General features: G+C 34.4%; 1 protein-coding gene across 1 annotated transcript in view; it reads right to left on the reverse strand.

Moving 5' to 3' along the window:
* The window catches only part of LOC118191555 (glutamate receptor ionotropic, NMDA 3A-like), a 391,320-nt gene that overhangs the window by 68,818 nt on the left and 307,130 nt on the right, over positions 1 to 15,372 (reverse strand). The window lies entirely within an intron of this gene.

Raw genomic sequence — 15,372 nt, forward strand, 5'->3', positions numbered from 1 at the left:
CACTACAAGCGTTGTTCCACTTTTCAAATTGTTGCAACCAAATGTTATTGCCGTGTATTATATTTGAAGAAGTTAAATAACGAAGAATCTGCATAAATGTATGTATGTTTCTCGTATTGTGATAAAACAACGGTACCTAGAGCCATCCATTTTTGAATGACGTAATCCTACTACGAATATGAGCATATGGAAGCCCAAATTTGAAATTTGTTTTATTATCAATTTTATATTTTGTAAAACTTTAATGAATTTTCGATTAACAAACTCAAGGATTTCAAAGCGAGCCATGGCAACGTTGTACAGAAAACGCATTTTTATCTCCAGCGCGCAAGACTCTGTATCGGAAATTCTAAAGATAGGCTCATTTTAAAATTATTTTGCGATATTGATCTCGAACTGAATTTTATGGTTTAAATGCGAAGAACACGATATTTAATAAATAAAGGTAACACACAAAATGTTAAAAAAAAAAAGCCCCTTTGGTCGTTATTTAAAATCTGAAAACTTTCAGATTTTCTTTTCTTTTTTTTTTTTTATTTTATTTTAACTGCTGAGCGGGCTTCCGACTGAAGGTAGTAACCAAACGGAATAATGCCGGATGAGCGGAAGGAATATCTGTATTCTTCGATAGCAGAAAGAAATAATTACAGTACCAAGGTTTGTTACATAGACAGCTTTGCACGTAGTGCTACAAATAATACATATATACGTAATATCATAATCTAGTAGTAATGACACAGTAGCAAGGTTTGTTACACTGACAACTTTGCACATAGTGCTACAAAAATCCATATATATATATATATACTATCATAATCTAGAAAGAATATTCTTATTCCTGATATTAACTTGGCTGCCTTCAGTCTTATGAGCCTTATCAGAAATACAAATATAATACAGTAACATACAATAGCACAATATAACAATAATGTTTACAAGCAGATTGTCCATAAAGAGTCTACAAAATTATTCGTAATGAGTCCATAACATATTATAAATTCCATTCGCTCTAATGTTTCATAATACTAAATTAATTATATTTCTGTTTAAGTCATTATTTATAGTTCAAAAATGCATTCATAATAGGTCCATGAATTGTTATGAATTCGATCCTTGAACTCCAGTACTACTAATTAATTCAAGTACTACTAATTAATTAATTCAAGAAATAAACGCATCCAGAATGAGCCGATAATATTGGATTGTCTGAAAAGTCATGACGCATTTTTTTCTATGTTCTTCAAAGATCCTTTATTTATATAAGGAAAAATGAGCAGTTAATAGTGTATTGTCCTTTTTTGCCCGATAATTGTTTGCTTTCTTTTAACGAGCTTTGTAATTTCTCCTTAACAAAAGAACCTGGCTTTATCGGCGATAAGCTGAACAAGGTGCTGGTTTACAGTCTCATTTGATTTGAATGGTATACCGCGAAAGAAATTTTGAAGAGAGCGAAATAAGTAAAAATCTGATGGCACAAGGTCGTGCGAGTATGTTACACGTGGCAACACCTTTCATCCATACTCCAACAATTTTTGTCAGTGATCAAACTTGTGTGCGGTCTTGGTTCCAAGCTCCTACCAACGATCCAAAAAGTTATTTCGAATGTTTGTGTCACCAGCTGGACAGTTGCAACGAATCTATCTCAAAATTTCTTTACTAGTATAACATTCAATTCAGACGAAGCCATAAATCAGCATCCTGTTCAGCTTTTCCCCAAATAAAACTTGGTTCTTTTGTGATTTGAGGATTAGCGAAGCTCATTATTGTAAAAGAAAGCAAATGCATACGAGAAATCTATTATCGACCGCTCATTGTTCCTTTTATAAATAACGGACCTTTGAAGAATGTAAGAAAAATGCATCATGACTTTTCAGACAGCGCAATAGATACATAATGAAATAAATTAATCAAGATAATGCAAAATAATAACCTCATAATTAAATTATCTTCAAAATCTAGTACAAATTCCCCCCCCCCCGTTTGGCAATAATTAGGTATCCATAATACTAGTAAAATCACATTATATAGATTACAATTCATAATCGTTTTATTAATGCAAAACGGAGGCAAACAGAAAAACCATTATTAAGCTTAATAATAACAGTTGAAGCAATTTAAAATAAATAATCATGAGAGCACATTTTGTAATTGAGATTGTATTTCTTACTTAAAAAATTGTCTAGAACTAGCAACATGATCAGTACCAAAGTTTGTGCCTCGAACATATTATAACCTAATACAGTTAGCACGTGAGGATCCAGCGTGACATTCTCTATCCGAACTGTCATGTGTTTGTGCCAAAGATTATGGTAATGCGCCACTGACCAGGCTTTCGACCTAAGGTAAAAGCCGAACGGAATGATACTTAATCAGTGGAAAAAACAACAAGCAGCCACCACAACAAGGCATTGGCTGAAAGACCAAGTGCCATTAATCGCTCTTAATCAGGAATGTCACAGAAAAGTACTTTACTAAAATGATTACAGGATATCTTGCATAAGATGCTACATATGACAATAAGCAAAACGACAGTGTTTAATATTATAGTACAATAATAGTGCATTTAGTGATAAGAAACATGAATACATAATTTAATGGTATTCCACAGTATAATGCCTTAATATTATGAGATAGAGCTATGATAAAGTACGAATAATACTGTAAGTTAAATACGACTAAATGTGAAATGTGACACATTAAATTTATGTTGTTTGGCGTAACAACTGTAGTAATGCAAAGCGTTTTATAGCACATAAATAGTTATTTAAGAAGGATATAAATAGGTGATATATGGGTTAACTAAAATACGATAATACATTGCGTTAGGTGATTACATTAGTTGTTTTAAAACAGTGCCCCACTTACTCTACACACACCTTACAAACATTACAGCAAATAAAGCGTAACATGAAATGATTCAATGAAACAGTTATACTATATGTAAAATGACAAATATGATAATAATTTAAAAATATACTTGACGCAGGAATTCAATAGCAATATGCAAAGTATTATAACAGTTAAATCAGTACTTGAGGTGTTTATGATATAAATTTAAAAATAATAATAAATAAAAAAAAAGATACTCAAAGCAAATTTCTAGTAACTCTGTGCAAATATTGCAAAGTGGTAAGAAGGAGGAAAAAGGAATGTGCATTTAATTTTGGGGAAAAAAAAAAAAAAAAGCGTACATGAAAGTATAAACAAGGAAACTGCTAACTTAAAGAAAAAAAAAAAAGAAAGAAAAAGAAACCTGAGTAAGAAGAAGAGTTAACATTGGTTCTAATTAAAGAAGTACACGTTTTCATATCATTAAAGGGCAAAACTATGAGCTTTTTATACAAACTTATATTAATGAACTACAAAAAATCGTCAATGCAATTTAAATATATAAAGTATACTGGTGAAAAATAATATTATAAAGAGAAAATTAACAAGCTAAATTGAAATTTGATTCAGGGGAAGAAAATGTATTTAAGTTGTAAGAAATTTTTATAGAGTTTCTAAGTTTATTTAATGCTCCTTTTGATTTCAATAATTGTCTAAGCCAATTTGCCCAGTATTGTTCTGAAGGTTGCCGTAGATGAAAAGTTTTGGTATGTACGGAATTAAACGCAGAGTGATCAGGTAATCCCTGATGACCGCAGATGCATAAGTCGTTCTCTGATTGGCCAAATCTATTCAAGTAAGTCATAAAAGGTCCATGACCAGTTCTATAAATTCATGATTGTATTAGAGAACGTTGATAAATCGGTAGATACTTTGGGGATGAACTTGTATGTTCTGCGATCCATTGTACCGTTATTCCAGCGAAACTGCCATTCTTGTAACATACTAACGAATGTCACTTTCTTAAGGAAAGGTCCTGGAAATGGTAATGCATATTCTGGTAGATGTATGCCCATAGCCGCATTTTTGGATAATTTGTATGCTTGCTCATTCCTTACTATTCCTGTGTGTGCTGGTACCCAACAAAAGGTTGGTCTTAGTTCTAATGGAGATCTGAACAGGAGTTTTTGAATTTCAAATACTAAAGGGCTCCTTGATTGTGTTCCAGCAATGGCTTGAAGACTTGACTGTGAGTCGGTACAAAAAATAACTCTATTGGAAAATCGATTCAAGATTAGGACTGCTTTTTTAACTGCTGTTAACTCTGCCTGGAAAATTGAATTATTTGAATTGAGTCTTCTTCTCCATGTGTGGAGAGTCTCATTATCCTGTAAAATACATAATCCGCCTCCTGTTCCAGCATCTAGTCTAGAACCATCCGCGTAAATTGTAAGATCTTTAGGAAGATAATTAATGAACTTAGTATTGATGCTTGCCTGTTAGTCATTCAGAGCTGGATGAGAAAGGAGATCTAACACTTTTGATTCATAGTAAGCAGGATAGTAAGAGTAATTCCATAAGGTACTGTTTACTTTTAAAAAGGACTCGAGAGAGAGTGGCCTCTCGTTCTGCTACTAGGTAAATTGAAGGTAAACGTGTAAGTACTTGCAATGCAGCTGTTGGTGATGTGCGATATCCTCTGCTTATGTGGAGAAGAGACATCCTCTGTATAGAATTTAATAGCCGACGAGCATGCTTAGTTAGATTAACTGCTCATATTTCAGCACAGTAGAGAACAATGTTTATACCACAATTTTAATAGGTGAGATGAGGCTCCCCAAGACTTTCCCGCGGTTCTTTTCATATGGTTATTTATGATAATAATTCTGCTTTTCATTTGTTTTAGGTGTGGAATACAAGATAGTCGTGAATTTAAAACAAGACCTAGATACTTAATTTCGTTACTGAATTTAATTGATTGTCCTTGTAATTTCAGAGATGGTTTTCTTTTTAAAGGTATTGATGCACCTGTTATCATTGCCGAAGTTTTTGAAGGAGATATTGCAAGTTTGTGATTACGGGCCCAATTACTAAATATATCCAAATATAACTGAGCTATCAGTTGTAGTTTTGACTTCCCATGTATGACCATTACGAAGTCGTCTGCATAGGCAATTATTTCACATTCTTGAAAGTGTTTGAATTCTTCAAAACTCGAATTGGAGACTAAAAGTATCGGTTTTTAAGCAAGAGCCCTGGGTGACCAAAGTATCGGTCTTAAGCAAGAGCCCTGGGGGCATCCTCTTTGAAGCTTTCTGGTTACAATCTCTGAGTCTGCTCTAATCTGTACTGTTCTGTCCTGTAGATAGTTTCTGATTATATCAATAAGATCAGATGGACATATCATAGTGATCAGAGCATTTATTATGTCCGGCCACCATAGGGGGTCAAAAGCTCCTTGAATGTCCATGCTTATGATTAAAGAGTGCTGTTGATTGTTTCTGTTATTCTGCAAGATTGTTTGTAGGCGAGAGATGGCCTGTTCTGTCGATTTTCCTCTACGGAATACAAATTGTGACTCATTTAAGATATTATGAGAAGATAAATAAAATTGAAAAAGTCCTAAAATTATACGTTCCATTAACTTCTCCAATGCTGGGATTAAACAGATAGGTCTGTATGAGGAAGCTTCTAAGGGTTTTTTACCTGTTTTATAAAAGAAAACAACCTCTGCCTGTTTGGAAGAAGTGGGAAAGGGGCATAATTTCCAGCAACAAATTGATAAACGCTAAAAGGAAGACAGGAGAAATTCTGTAGATCATTTGTAAAATAGCGTTATCGATACCATCAAGCCCAGGGGCTTATTTGAGGTTTAAATGCTTGATCATATTATCTAATTCAAAGTAATTTGGTTTAGGCTGTGATGAAAGAAATGAAGGTATATATATACATTGAGGTTTTCTCTAATAATAGATTGAATCGCCGTATCATCTTCTGGATTATCATCCTTGAAAATTGCAGATATAAATATGTGACTGTATCTGTTGGTTTCTTAGCCTTTGGTTATATTTGAGAGAGAAGAGTAGTTGGCCGATAGATCTTGTGCGTAGCTACCTTTAAAAGTGATCCAAAAGAATCTTTTGTATTTTCACAAAAGTTGCGCCAAGAATTTTGCTTTGCTTCCTTTATTTGTCGCTTATACTTTGCATAAGAGTTTTTATATTGAACGAATAAAGCTTGACGTTCAGGGGAATGAGCAGCCTGAGCTTGTCGCCGTAGTTTGCGTAAAGCTGTTCTTTCTTTTGACAACTTGTCTGTCCACCAGGAAGCACTGGATCTATTGCGAAATGTTTTTCTTCTAAAAGATCGTTGACATGCTAATTGACATATATTTATGAACTGATCAGAAGCTTGATCGAAATCCGCTACAGTACGGCAGTTTTGCAAACTGTGAGAGACTCTATATAGGGACTAAGGTAAGTTCTGAGTTTTCCTAGACTACCATATGATGTTTTAAAGCGCAGTTTTGTCAAAGTACTGATTGTAGTGCTTAAACTAAATGTTATTGCTGCATGATCACTTAAAGTAATATAATCTGAAGTCGTCCAATCTTGAATTAAAGTTGCAACTGCAGTTGGCAAGTGTAACATCCGGCCAACTCTATGCTCTGACAGTGTTAGACGTTGGCGGAGAAGTAGTTGAATTAACAATGAAAAGATTATTTGATTCAATGAAATCCAAAAGAAATGTCGATCGAGAATCTTCATGGTCAGAACTCCAAGGGAACTTGAGACGTTGAAGTCTCCTCCAAGTAGAATATATTTGAAGCAACAATGCTTAATATAGTCGATTTCAAAAAGCAGTGTATATGTCTTTCCTCGGTAGGAAGTATATTGAGGCGATTAAGAAACTACCTTCCTCAGTGTCTAGTGCACAAACATGAGCCTGGCTACAATTACGTAAGCTATGACCAAAAGACTGGAAGCGATAGCATCTAAGCACTTGTACAAAGTTGCGAAAATAATAGGAGGTATGAAAATTTTACCACGCAGTCCCAGTTCTACCTGATAGACTCTATTTATATTAATTATCCAAGTTGAATCTTGAATATACACACTGAATATTGTATGAATATATATACAGTCATCAAATATACTTGTTCCACCAACATGTTTAAAAAATTTCAGCTGAACTGACTCGAGGTTCGATTTCGCTTTATGTGGGTTTTATAAGAGTTTTGAGATTTCCCGTTACTCCTGTCTGATAAAAAGAATATGAATTTCTTATTTAAATGATTTCTGCATATATTTCTTAAATGATGATGGCATTCGAAATCACGTCTTGAAATTAACAATGGCTTTTATGATAATAATATACTTCAAAATACGCTTCTTCGCGAGTATCTTTTAAAATTTAATCTTTATCATTTAGGCGTTGTTTCAAAACAAAGTTTGTAAAACAAAGTAATTTCTTTGAAAACTGTACAAAGTAAAAAATGAGTGTTGTTATTGTTACCAATTGCTCAGATGCGGCAACATAGTTTCCCGCGAAGCGAGTTTAGGTTTGCCAGATTTGGGGCGAAGTCGCTCATCTGGCGACAAAACTGGCGATATGCCTTAGAACATGGTAGAAAAAATCCTTACCGGATTTCCGAATAATTTTGTCAAAGGCAGGTCAAAAGCTGTATATACCATGCCTGTACATGGAGTAGAGTATCTTGTGTAGTAGAGATAATGATGAGTTCAGCAATAGTGTTTTGAATTCAGAGATTAGCTTGAGAAGGATCAGAGTTAAGAGCTACTTTGCTGTGCTCTAAAGCTGTCTTCACCATTATAATCTGAAGGTAGTGTTGATGATTTTTTTCACGTGTTTATCGTAGTTTTTCGATGACTGTAAACGTATCTTTGAAACTCTCCTGTGTAATACTAGCGAATAAGTTATGTTTTGATCTTCATTAAGTGTTGTCATCAGTCACACCAAATCCACGAACCCGTAGAACGCAACATTACAATTGCACGAAAGAAGGAAGATAATATAACAACTGCACGACACATTTTCTCACTCCATAAAGTCAATGGTACGAAAATTGTTTTTCTTCAAAAAGTCACCTCAGATACTACACCGCTCTTCACAATTTCCGAAGAATACATCTAAAAAAAAATCTGAAAGGTTTCAGATTTTAAATTACGTCCAAAGCGGCAATTTTTTAACGTTTTGTACGTTATCTTTATTTATTAAATATCATGTTATTTACACTTAAACCATAAAATTCAGTTCAATGTCGCAAAATAATTTTAAAATGAGCCTATGTTTAGAATTTCGGATACACAGTTCCGCGCGCTGGAGATAAAAAGGTTATTTTCTTCCCTTTAGAGTATTGACATTGATCGCTTTGAAATCATCTAGTTTGTTAATCGAAAATTCGTTAAAGTTTTACAAAATATGAAATCGATCATAAAACAAATTCCGAATTTCAAATTTGATCTTCCACGTGCCCATGTTCTTAGGAGGATTACGTCATTCAAAATTCGATAGCTCTATGTACCGTTGTTTGATCACAATGCGAGAAATCAACATACATTTATGCAGATTTTTCATTATTTAATTTCTTCAAATATAATGCAATGATATGCAATATAATATATTACAGTGATTCAACGCAAAATCGCGAAACGAAAACAATAGAGCTTCAGAGTCAAAGCCCCTTTGGACTAACAATACCTCTTTTACTAATGTTTAGAAGTTATTACTAAATCGTACATTTCGCAGTCAAATTGTACACAAAGATAGTAAAGAAGAAAGAAAAAGTAAACACCAAACTTGCAGGAACAAGTAAAGAAAACAGAAATGATAGAAGAACTAAATAGTAGAATATAGATAATAGAAATAACAGTAGAAAACATAAGGATAAACAAAGAAAATTTAAGGCATAATACACAAAGAAACATACTAAAGTTTTAATTCCTTAATAAATTACAAATTGTTTCCACAACAACATTAAAAAGGTGGTTATATATTATAAGAAAATGGTTATATTGTAAAAATATTAGTGAGAAAGGAAATGAGGTTGTAGGGCCCCTAGCTCCTTGTCTAAAGTTAAACGTCGAGGAACCGAGTGAAATATGTAGCGGCTTATCGTCGAGTTCAAATAATAAGACGTAGAAACGAGAAGCGTTAAATTACCCTTTTATTCACCTAAATAACAACACCTGTCGGCCCCTTCTAGGGCTTACAGGAAGCCTCTACTCCGGCTTTAACTCAAAATAAGAAACTAAACTATAATTAACTAAACGAGACTTGAATCCTACATAAACTAGTCCGCGAATATCAATATGCAGGTATAATACGGCCGAGCGTAACGGCTTCAAGAGTGACTTAGCCAGAAGGCAGACACGCGCTACTAAGGGCTCCTAGCACTCTCTAATGAAGTTAGTTGAACCTTTCCTAACTCACATGCATTTGCGATTTTAAAAACTCATTCTGGTAGGGAGTTGTAAGTGGAAACAAGAACTAATAGGAAAGAGTTTCAAAATTAAAATAATTGTTATAAAATTAAAATATACTATAGAGACATTAGGTATTTTGAAAGCAGGAAAGATGAAAAATAAACAACACCTTCGCCGGGAATCGAACCATGGACCTCTGGAATGCCGGCCCAGTGTGCAGAATCACTACACCACGATGGCACGCGAAGAAGGTGGGTAAAATACTTTTATATACCCCCCATTTAGAGGGCGACTGGGGATTTTAGGGGACCTAGTCGCCAAATCATGGGTGGGGAGAACCCTCATCCAACACCCTTTTAGTTCAGGCGCCACTGTAGAGACAGAAGGTATATTTTTGGAAGCAGGCAAGATGAAAAATTAGCACTGCCTTCGCCGGGAATCGAACCACGGATCTCTGGAATACCGGACCAGCGTGCAGAACGACTACACCACGAAGGGACTCTAGGAATGCGGGAGAAATATCTTATATACTCCCCCTCTTAAAGGAAGGCTGGGGTTTTTTTAGGGGACCCAATCGATAAATCCTGGGTGTGGAGAATCCTCATCAAACACCCTTTTAGTTCGGGCACCACTGCAGAGACATTAGGTTATTTCGAGGCCAAAGAGATGAAAAATTAGCAACCGCCTTCACCGGGAATCGAACCATGGACCTCTGGAATACCGGCCCATCGTGCAGAACCACTACACCACGAAGGCACGCTAGGAAAGCGGGAGAAATACCTTATAATACATTTAAAGTAAACGTTTGTCATATAAATACATGACATTAGAAACCTTGAAATCTTCCTTCAAGGCTAAAAAGAATTAATAATAGTCTATCTTTAGAATTTACGATAGACAGTCTCGCGCGATGGAGATGAAAATGTTTTTTTTTCCCTCGTATAATGTTGCTATTGTTCACTCTGAAATTAATGAGCTTGTTAATTAAAAAAATTCGTCAAAGTTTTAGAAAATATGAAAAACACAATAAAACAAATTCGAAGTTCAATGTTCGGTCTTCCAGGTGCCTCTGTTTGGGTGGAGGACTACGTTGTTCAAAATTTAATAGCTCTAGGTAACTTTGTTTATTTCACAATGAAAAACACATGCATGCATTCATGAAAATTCTTCATTATTTAATCTCTTTAAATAGGGCGTTAATATTTGGTTGCAATAGTTTGAAAAGTGATTCAATGCAAAATCCCTTTTTGAGACTGACAGCTCTTTGGGGTTAATAAAAGGCTTAACATGATGTTAATTATAAGAATATTATTATACGCGTGGAGCTACTTATATGTAATTTTAAATATAAAACAAATTTAAACTTTTGAATATTGTACTAAGATTTCCTAATTTTTGTCTAGAAAAGAAAAATAACATCGACTGCAATAGAAATTGAGTAATTCCTCTGAGTATTTCAGATCCAAAATTGATAGGTTAAAAACCCGTTTTTACTTTATTTATTTATTTTTCTTGAAAAAAATTCGTGGAACATAAAATTGGGAATATCTGGATAATATTAAAGAGCCGTTTTAACTTATAATTCTTTTAAACATAAAAGTTTGTTTTACTTAAAAAGGATATAAATCTGTATAGAAGATGAGCCATAAGATATAAAAACGTGCAGATTAAAGCCTTTCCAAAACTCGAATATGCATATACTATTATTTAAATTTAGAATATTTTTAATGTGGCTTGTAAATTAAACGAGAAAGGATAAAAACATTTTGATACCTGAATAAAATTACCAAAACCTGAGTAAAATTAGTTTTTTATATTCATAAACTAAAAATAAATACTTCACAGACAAATAAAAGGCTCGCTGCATTAGCACCTGAAACTATAAAATTCTCCCCAAGAAGACATTCCTCCCTAGCTGGGAACTCCTGGTCTAGATAATGATAAGAAATACCTTCTGACAGACAATTAAGGCTATTTTTTATTTTGTCAGTGGCTGGCTGTGAGATATCATTTCCCAAACTTTAATTAAATGATTTAATGCCACTGACCAGAACGTTCAAACGTTCAAAATAAAAATATTTTTGTTAAATATAATTTACTTTTGGATAATTTTACCTGAAGTAATAATCCGTCGAGTAAAAAAAAAGTAATTTTATATAAAAAAATTGCACTGTAAGGAAACTTTAATGCCATTTTGATGAAAAGAATGAAATAAGTAGTTCAATTCGATAGTAATTTTGGAGATCACTGGACCTAGATTTGAAGATAAAAAGCGAATATCATTATTTTTTCCTTACGCTATTTACTATTTTTTTTCTTTGCTGCAATTAACTGCAAAAGTAGTCTTGCTAGAAAGTTCTAATTAAATGTGGGATACGTTATTTAAATGAGATAATGCTTACGTTACGCAACTAATTTTAAATTAAAAGAATTTTGATTAACACACGCAAATGACAAAATGAGGGAAAAAACAAAATTTAGAATGTGTGTATATTTAGTAATTCGCTTTAACCTCTGTAATTTAGATTTAGTTTACACTAAATCTAAATTAAATTTAGTTTTGTTACTCTTTATGCTCCGAAAACACTGGGTACTTAATTTATGGATGTGTTTAATATATAGATAAATTCTAATTGAGTAAAATGTCATCTTTGAACTTATTTTTTAGTTAGTATTCAGCTACAAAGACACCGGTTGAGGGAAAAACTTGAATTTTTGCTTGTAAATACGCAGTTGTACAGTTATCAGGTTATTTTGGAGACGCGAAAAATGAGAAATGCTCTCGCGGGGGCTCGAACCTGGACCTCTCGAATACGCGCCGAGCGTGCTAACCGTCACACCACGAAGCCATGCATAAAGGAGGGAAGGAATACGTCTTTCGAAGGGCGACTGGGGGTTATTGGACCCAATCGCCAAATCCTAGTGGTGAAGAATCATCACATACCACCTTTTAGTTCGGGCGCTACTGTACAGACATTAGGATTATTTTGATACAGGAAACGTGGAAAATGAGCAATGCCCTCCCCCGGGAGCTTAATGGCAAGCCGCACATTGAGTTGATCAATGTTAACGAATTTCGCTTACTGCGCATGCTCAATGGTGCACCGCTGACGTGGGAAAAATACTGGCGACTAAGCATAAGCAACCCTACACAAGCCTGTTCGTCAATGTAGGTCTTATCGACTGTTTACAATTGCAACAGTCTATTTCATTTACTTACAATAATTTATTTGACCTTTAATTCAGTAATTTAAACTAGATTTACTCCTTAATTTGTTAAAGTATATATGAATGGAACATATGGTAAATACTCAATTGTTTTTATTCCTCAGAAGTATAATCAGCTAATATACGAGTATCTTGTAATGTTTCCTGTTTTGTAATCCTTTTTAAAAGAAAACTCGGGTAGTTTACAATCAACATTTACACTCCAAGTAATGAAACAGCTTACGACCTGACACGTTTTAAAACCTCGAACTGTTTACGCCCAAGATAACACAATATCATCCATATACCGTATTTATCTTCTTTTAAAATTGCGCCACTGCGCCAAATTCTCTTTTGGGCACGTGGAGTAAGCGAAATTCATTTAAGCCTCGCTCAGCCTGCTTTAAATTTTTTTAAACCTTAAAACTGCCACTCTCGCTCAACCTCGGTCAAAATGCATACCGAGAAGATTCAGATGGTGAACCAAACCTGATACACATTCGGCCAGCTATTCATTTCTGTAATTCTGGCTTGTAAGTACCAGCATATTAGATCCGTTATAGTAAGACTGACCGTGACATTGTCCAATATTCAAACCGTCAAGTGCCAATTTTTCCACAATCCGTTGAGATATACATTCTTTGCGCCAACTTCTATGAAAATCAATAAAGCTTCCTTTGTTTCACACACATCATCATATTTTTTACATATCGAATCCATTTTGGTTCATTTGTTCTGTATGCGATACATCTGGAGTGCAATCGAACGTTATTGTATACTACAGGGGTTCTTTGATATCCTTTAAAGTTGTTTTCGATAAATATGATACATGTTCCTGGTACTCTAACTGGTACTTAAGTGTTAAATTATGTTTGACAAGCAGGAATATTAAATTCAGAAAATATCCATGCCTAGTTCAAAGGATATTTTGTGAACAGGCTGCTAGGAGTTTCATTAGATCCATGGAAAAGAAGACAGTTTGTTTAAAGATACAATACAGCATCCATGACTATGTGCAGGATCTCTCTCCAGTTTTCAGTCTCCTTAAGAATCAGTCGCTCAGTGTCGTGAGCGATGCCCTGGCATGATTTTATTTGCTGCGCTCGAATTTTCCACTTCATTATACACTCTCGGTAGATTTTAGATGCTTCACGCTCAGTTAATTTTTATGAAACCTTTTTCTATTAAATGAATCCGGTAGTACACAATGCCGATGTAGCAGCAGTGGCATGTTTCTGGCAAATCTTACAGGGTGTACAAAATATTGCATTTCTTATTTTAGGATATATAAGGTCGCTAAATTCGAGGACTTTTGGAGATTTCTCGCCAGTTTAGCGAGACAGGTATTAGACTTGCCCTGTAGTCTTATTTTTCCGGCAGAGCTTCGTCTCTTTCAAGCATTTCGTGTTACATTATGTAAAAAAACATTAGACTTTTACATATAGTATCCGTAATCATGATATAGTAAGGGTGAAAGAAGTACATGGACGAAAGCGGTAATTTCTTTGCAGTAACATCTTTCCTGTTGAGTCGCCACTTCTTCGGATTTCGGATGACACAGATTGTCGTTTCGCCGCATCGATGGTGAATAGCTGATATACTTTGCACTTTATAATCGATTACGAAGTCTCGATACTTCGTTTACGTTTTATGCGGAATTGTAAGGTTGTTGAGACATTAGGTTATTTTGAAGCAGGAGAAATGAAAAAGGAGCAGTGCCCTCGCCGGGACTAAAACCTAACCTCGGACCTCTCGATACGCGCCGAGTGTGCTGGCCATTACACCACAAAGGCAGGCTAAGAAGGCGGGAGAATTATCTTATATACTTCTCCTTTTAAAGGGCGACTGGGGATTAGGGGTCCAAATCGCTAAATCCTGGTGATGGAGAATCATCATCCACCACCGTTTTTAGTTCGGGTGCCACTATAGAGACATTAGGCTATTTCGAAGCAGGAGAGATGAAAAATGAGTAATAATCTGGCCGAGACTCGAATCTCTCGATACGCGCCGAGTGTGCTGGCTATTACGCCACGAAGAGAGAAGAAATATCTTATAAGGTATTTGTATTATAATTATTAATTAAGTAATTATTTCTATAAACCTTATTTGCATTATAAGGTTGCATACAGAAAATCTTGCGGAAAGGAAAAGACCTACATTCATGTTTAATTTTTTCTTGTTATATACGAGACTGGACTCGATGCGAAAATATCTCTAATATAGTCATTATTCGAATTAATTCATGTTGAGGTTTTTATAAAAGTCTCAATAAATAGAAACTGGCTCATATTGCTGATACAATGATCAAAAGTTTTGATACGCTTAGTTCAGGTCTCTTGTTAATAAAAAAACAGCAATTGTGCACGTAATGAGTGTAAACTCTAATGAAAATTTATATATGTTTGTATTGTTGTCTAAGTAGAAAAACTGCATGATTATTAAATAGATATTAGAATCTAGTGATTGTTTATGTACGATTGAAAATAATAATTACGTATGGTAGAGCATACGAGGAAAATAATTATTGAATTTTATTTATTTAAAAAACTCGTAATCGATAAAAAACGGCCACTTGCTTATCGATGATACAAGTCTGTCTGTCGATGGTGCCATCCGAGAAAACGGCGATTTTATTGTAGTCAGAGTTATCCCAATATTTGCCACTTTTTTCCCATACGATTAATAATAACCGAAAAAAAGATCTGACACGTATATTTGGTTATTTGTTTGTATTCTTGGTTTAACTTACGTGAAACCATACTTTCAGAAAATGAAAAAAACAATTAAGAAGCTTTTTATGATCATTGATATACAAAAATGGCAAAAAGTTTGGTTCAAAATAACATAACTTGGTGTTTTCGGAATAAAAAGCAAAATTTCTGGCAGAAAA

Source organism: Stegodyphus dumicola, chromosome 5 (genome assembly GCF_044657685.1).
Source record: "Stegodyphus dumicola isolate Sdum_Otavi_A_Nest chromosome 5, ASM4465768v1".
Lineage (NCBI taxonomy): Eukaryota > Metazoa > Arthropoda > Arachnida > Araneae > Eresidae > Stegodyphus > Stegodyphus dumicola.